Genomic DNA, 6,837 nt, shown 5'->3' with positions numbered 1-6,837 from the left:
TTCGGGGAGGTTAGGAAGCCTTCGGCGCTATAAACACTGGCTGATCCTAGCAACAGCTGCCTGGCTACTGCTGGTGATCACACAAGGCGTTCCGATGTTAAAAACGCAAAGGGATTTCCACAAACGTGCGTGCTCTTAGATGAAGCCGGCCGACGGCAGTGCTACGGGAGCGCTGCTGAGCAAACCCACGTGTGTGTGTCGGAGTGGAACTGTGTAAGAGAAAAACAGGAAAACCAGTTCAGTTCTCTGAGTGTCTGCTGGCACGTTTTTTTGCTCGCTCTTCCGTGGCTTTCCTCAAGTCTTCTAAAGATCAGGCTCCACCCCTGCTTGAGACACCCTTGCCACTTGCACTGCTCCAAATAGCAAACCAGAAAGTCCAATTTCATTCTCTCTGGTGCACAATCACCGATAGGACAACAGATTAAAGACATGAAAAGACATAGTCTATAACATAGTTTTCCTTTCTGAGGCAGAGTTTGCATAGCTCAGGACTTTGTTGGACCTTCTTAATGCTGAGTACTGGCGTTGGTCCAATGCAGCGTGCGCTGTTAAGTTTGCCAAGATTAAATCAAATTGTGAAAACTGGTAACGGGGCAAAGTTATCATCTTAAATCCTCATAAGTCCTTCTGTTTCTTCAGTGACCAGAGGCAAATCCTTCTGCAAAGTTCTGAAGAGCAACTCAGAGGCCAAAGGCAGCTGGTGCAGCGGCTCTCAAGAGCCAACCAACACCGCTCTGTGCAAAGGTGAGGTCTGCATCAGCAAATATATCCATGGGATACAAGGGGATCTGCAGAGAGAGGGAGCACACCTTTTCCATAACATGTGCGCTGCGGGCACCAGATCTTCAGTGCCATCCGCTACTGGTGGGACAGGGTGAGTGCCTGCCCTGGTTCAGCTCCATCCAAACAGAATCCAGGCTGTGAGCTCAGAGACCACCCAAGAGTTGAGTCAAACTATGCTGAGGAGGGATGATCATGGGATTTCTGTGAAAACTGCATGCCAGATGTGGTCAAAAGCACACCTGCTAGCTCACCGATGGCCATTGGAAAAGGCAGCGGTGACACTGTCAAAACACAGCTCACACTGATACAAAATGACGCTGATTTAAGAAAGACATGAATTCAAACATATTTTTAAAAAGGGGGAATAAACAAATGGTAGTGTGAGATAGCTGCCAGATACAGAGATTTCTCATGGCAGAGTCCCTGTCGTTGGTTGTCAAATCCCTAGGGCGGTTTTACAGTGTCACTAAGCTGCAGCTACTGGTGAGCTGAGCCTACAATAACCCAGGCATTAATTGGGAGGGAAGGGGAAGGGAAGGGGAAGGGAAGGGGAAAAGAGAAGAGAAGAGAAAAAAGAAAAAAGAAAAAAAAGAAAAAAGAAAAAAGGAAAGGAAAGAAGAGAAAAGAAAAGAGAAAAGAAAAGAGAAAAAAGAAAAGAAAAGAGAAGAGAAGAGAAAAAGTCCTGCATTCCCATCTTCATCCCAAACCTTGTAAGGTCCTACAGGTGTTTCCAGGAGTCTGGGAATGCTGGGATTCGTATGGAAAAGAAACAACTCTATGGTTTTGGGTGCTTCTCCAAAACGAAGTTCTAACCAAATGGAGTGCATCTACTGCCAGGTTTATGACTAAATGAACTATTTTAAGACTATGACAAATCACTATTTGTATAGGAGACTCTCCTCCCTCACATTTTTGTTTTTATTAGACCATTAATTATCTGAGTGCAGTGAAAAGTGGCTAAAACGATGGGACCTTGATTTTTTTCAGGCAGCTGCTGTGTGCTACCGAACTAGCTATAATAAAGGATTTTGACACTTATGGACCCTCGGTTAAAAATATAAAGAGAGAAAGGCTTATTTATGTAGCCTTAAATTCTGCTGTATATATAGATTTTTCTGTCCTTCAGTGCAGGAGCAAAAAAAAAAAAAAAAAAAGTGGATTTTTTTTTTTTCATGACCTCAGCTGGCTATGCACAAAGAGTAGGTCATCTCCAGGGTTAACATCAGAAGATGAAGCTTGGAAAGGTCTGCATTTACTGCCAGGCTTTCACGCTTCCAACTGCAGACGCAACAGTTCAATTATTGGCCTACCCAGAAAACTTCTGCCCCACCTGTCAGAAGCACCTGAGATGCTGAAATCTGCTCTGTGAGGAGAGATCCCCGTCCAAGGAACACAGACAGCGCCTCACGGTTCAAACAAGGGAGGAAGGATGAAAAATCCAGCAGTAAACCTGTGTTTAGGGCAGCTCCCCCACCCCATCCCCCAACCAAGAGGCATGAGAAAAGTTGGTGGAACGTGGAATTTGGCTCAGATTCAGTCTCTCCCTGGGTCGGCCCTGCATCCTCCAACGTGGACGTGCCAAGCCGGTGTGAATACTCTGGCACTCCTCCCTGGCAGTCACGGTGACCTTCAAGAACATTCTCCCTATTTTCCCGTTTGTGCACAATGCCTCTGATTAGCTCCAGCGCTCAGGCGGAGACGTCAGGACCCTGTCCTTGCCTTACCTTCAACCCTCCTGGGTTCCCTCTCATGGCCAACCCACCCAACCTCATCCCTCTGGTCATAGACGGAGCGGGAGGAACGGCAGCGTTGCAACCCGCGGCACCGCAAATACTTTCAGCAAGCGTTACACCCTCTAGGAACGATTGCCTAAGTGTTGGAGCAGGGGAGAGGCGGGCGGTTACAGAGCTGAGGGAGGCATCTCATCCACCTGGGACCTGACTGCGGGCTGCTTCGGTTTTCCTCTGCGTACAGCGAAATGAGACGTTCTTTAGAGAATTACTAGGGAAGACCGAACTATGTATTTGCCCTGTATTTTGAGATCCCAGCACAGGCTATTTAAAAAGTTTTAATATATTTTATTTTATATATATTAATATATTTTATTAATATATTTTTATATTTTATATATTCTATTTCTATTTTAACATAACGAATATATTAATACTATAATATATTAATGTATTAATATATTTTAATGAATATTTGAAATTGGACACCTATTTTCCCACCCTTTTCTGTTGGAATCTCTAGTGCCAAGCACATAATTCAAAGGCGGCTGGAGGTTTTTCCTTTGGATGGGAGGAGGCGGGGAGGGGAAAGGGCCATTCGGCGCCTCTCCCTCTCGTACCCAGCTGCCTGTAGCCTGCATCTATGTAGGAGGCCACTAAAAACTGAGTTTCGTAGAACTTGACCAATAGGTTTAAAAGTCATTAGAGTAAGAAACGACAAAGTGACTGTGTAATCCTTATTACCTCGGAGAACCAGGCACAAAAAAAATAACGTGCGATGGAAAATAACGCGTACCGCCAACACGGGTACGGTGAGAGACAGCGCGTGTTTAATTCAAAGCAGTTCTTCTGTCGGAGGGTTTCTGTGACTTGATTAGCTGTAGAAGCAGCATTTGAGTTGTCTGTTTTGGGAACGGACGCTGGGACAACTTGCTGCTGCATTTGGTCTGTTGTTTAAGTGTAGAAAGTCGGGATGTTTTGATGTGAAAGGCCCATTTGCATTCGGTATTTCTGAAAGTCTTATGGGATCCGTATGAAATACAAGTGTACCAAACTAGTCCCTCGACTATAAAAGGATTTACATAAGAAATATATTTCCACTATAGAAGATGCAATAATAAAGTTATAATTCTTTTTCAAGGCTCTCGTGAAATCCAAGCTACAAAAGCAAAACCTAGTAAAAATTCAAATATTAAACCACAGAAAATTCCTTAAAAAAAAAAAAAAAATGTTGTACATCGTTACTTATGCAGAACCTCAAAGCAAGCAACTGAGCCTTGCTAGTCAACAGCCAGGAAAACAAAACCGAGAGCTCACGGCACGCGGTGACGAACGCTACAGGTCTCAAAGTCTGAATTTGCCTCAGTTTCCGTACCCGCCTAAAGGGCTGATTTCACAAAGCACACTGTGGAAGGAGGCAAGCTACATCAACACGCGGTAATATTTTCTTGCTGAAGAAAACAATCTTAGCTTTACCGCAGGAATAGTGTGCTTTTTGATGCTTCTCTATAAATAGATGAAATTTAAGGACAGAAAACTGCTGTCAGGTGAACAGCACTAGTCCCTCCAAAAGCCACGGAGCCAAAACCAGCATCCAGAGCCAGGCTCAGCAAAGCCGGGGCTGGGTACCGGCTTCAGCCATGGGGCGACAGCGACGGAGGTTTCACTGCGTGCTGTCGGCGGGAGAGCGGCGCTATCAGGACGATCTCTTTTATTCAAAGATTTTTTTTAGGAGTGACTCATGTGCTGGTTGTGCATATGCTCCGAGTGCCCTTTTCCACAGCTGACTTGGAGGGTCAGAACAGCACGTCTCTCAGAAAACAATCTTTTAATCACGTTTGGAGGCTGCTTCCCCCCCCCCCCGCCCTCCCCCCCGCCTTCCCCCCCGCCTCCTTCCAAACAGAATAATTCCCAAAATACCTCTGGACCTCAGACAAGGGCAGTTGCAACGTGGGGGGTGTTTTCCTAGCTTGGCGTTGCTATTTTTCAACAGTAGCAGTGTTTTTTACAGATTGTCCAACAGCAGCAGTGCTTTTTACAGATTTTCCAACAGTAGCAGTGTTTTTTACAGATTTTCCAACAGCAGCAGTGTTTTTTACAGATTTTTCCAACAGTAGCAGTGTTTTTTACAGATTTTCCAACAGCAGCAGTGTTTTTTACAGATTTTTCCAACAGTAGCAGTGTTTTTTACATATTGTCCAACAGCAGCAGTGTTTTTTACAGATTTTTCCAACAGTAGTGGTGTTTTTTTACAGATTTTCCAACAGCAGCAGTGCTTTTTACAGAGACTGCTTTTCCAGGGGGTTACAGCACCATCTGGGAGGGTGAACCCCACCGTGTGGAAGCAGCTAGGGAGGACGACGCACGGTCATGCACTTTATTTTCCTGAGTGTGCAGCAGGGCTGTAGGGGTGAGAAAGGATGATCTCCCCTTGGTTCTGCAAGAAAACCGCTGTGAGAGACCGGGAACCTCATATACTCTTCTACACTTCAGTTGTCTCACCCGTACAATGGAAAAAAAAAAACAAAAAACCACCCAATATTTACGTGTTGTGGACTTCAACAATAAGGGACGATTACAAATCGCTTCGATATGTTTATTAAACAACGCATACTCGGGCGTCCCGGCAGGAAGTTGCGTGGTCCCCCCGCCACCCCCAGACTCAGGCAGCAGGACGGCGTGTGTAGGTCGTGTTTCAGTACCGGAAGGAAAGGAGTAGGAAGCAGCGCAACACGCGTCGCCTTTCCCAGAGAAGTTTATCAGCCTGGCCCCGTCTCGCCCTGCACGGCAGGCACGCAGGATCCCCAGACACGTGGAAATTAATGATTAAGCCCGAATTGTGAAACAGAGCTGTGCGGTCAGGAGAAGACAAACCCTTCTAGATTCAAACGTGACATCCAAGGTTTGTTTTTTTGGCTGGCTGCTGTCATAGTTTTGTACTGAGGCCACTCAAAAATCACCCTGCAACTGTGGAAGGGTCAGCATTAGTCCCGTTTTCATGTAACCTGCCACAAAAACCCTGCCCGTGCGAGGACTCTCACCCACCCCCTTCCCACAAGGGTTTCTTGCAGCACAGGGGGAAAACAGAACTGAGATACCAGCTAAATCCCAACTCACACCTGCACTCCTGCATCAGCAGGGGAATTCTCTGCACAGGGATTTCACCAAACCAGTTTCTCATAACAGGACCAGTTCTCAGGGCTGCTGAGCGCCCACAATCCTGCTTGAAATCAGCGGAAGGACAGGAGCACATCACTTCGTGAGAGCAAGAGCTGGCAAAGAAAAGACTCTTGTCAGTCATGGGAAAAGGAATTTGGCCTGAAGTGCAGTGAAGTCTGTGGAAAACTTCCAAGGGTTTCATCTGGCTTTGTATCAGTATTTTTAAGGAAACTGGGAATATTACCTAGAAAATGCACTCCCTTTCTCTCCCTCTGCACCTGCCTCTGTTGCTTTGGTTTTGCTGCTTTGGTTTTGCACTGAACCCTCTCTGGTGTTTTGTTCTTCCGCTTTGTTCTGATTTGGAGCTGCAACTTAAGAAGCAGCAAAGCGCTGGAGTAATGTTACCTGCAGCCAGCGATCCCAGCTTAAACGAAATCCAGCCCACCATCCAAGGTGTGGCAGTGGGAAAAAGAAAGGCGAGAAAGAATTAAAGCGAACAGCCGTTGTACATGGTCCTTCCCACTGCTCGGGTTTCCCGGTGCCCAGTTCCAAACCCAGCGGCACCGTCTATGTGGCCTCAGCTGCCCTCGCCGAGCGGCTCCTGGTAGATCCACAGAGGCTCCAGTCCTGTGCATACAGCTCGTAGCCACCGCTGTACGTCACCGGGTGCTTCGGTCGGGACTCACAGCTGGACATAAGGCAGTCCTCTGCCCAAAATTGTGACTTCCAGCGAGCTTCCACCCCTCCTCCTTGCCATAAGAATGGACTTTGTGAGCAGTCCTCCCTTACTCCCACCAGTAATTACGTGACCAAACTGCTTTCCTCTTCCAGAAACAGACCAAGGGCTCCACCTGAACACGTTTCATCCGTTTACCTCCTGACGCCTCATTAGCCGTCTGCCTGCCACCAGCAAGAACACAGGAGCTCCCCATAAAGGCCAGACCTGAGGCCAGTCCACCCTTGTACCTCATCGCCGCCGATGAAAAGCGGTTCAGCGGACAGAGTGCTGAAGGCTGCAGGACACTAAGCTGGAAGAAGCATGGCTTCACGGCACTGGAGGCAGCGTGGAAAGGTGAGCACTGAGGAGGCAGAGGTGAACCCAAAGGGCTGGTGAAGCTGGGGCAGAGCTTTCTGGCCATGCTCCACTTTCTTCTGGTGGAGCTGG

The 6,837-nt window shown here is 47.1% G+C and overlaps 1 protein-coding gene across 1 annotated transcript in view; it reads left to right on the top strand.

The window, feature by feature from the left end:
- TNFRSF18 (TNF receptor superfamily member 18) overlaps positions 1-6,837 on the top strand; it is a 62,571-nt gene that overhangs the window by 45,143 nt on the left and 10,591 nt on the right. The window contains exons 17-18 of the mRNA XM_054849865.1: positions 640-744; positions 6,504-6,744. The gene's annotated coding sequence lies outside the window, so the exon portion shown is untranslated. The remainder of the gene's footprint in view (positions 1-639; positions 745-6,503; positions 6,745-6,837) is intronic.

The sequence above is a fragment of the Grus americana genome, chromosome 21 (assembly GCF_028858705.1).
Source record: "Grus americana isolate bGruAme1 chromosome 21, bGruAme1.mat, whole genome shotgun sequence".
Lineage (NCBI taxonomy): Eukaryota > Metazoa > Chordata > Aves > Gruiformes > Gruidae > Grus > Grus americana.
Note: the sequence above shows the minus strand (reverse complement) of the source record. Positions and strands in the feature narration are given on the sequence as shown.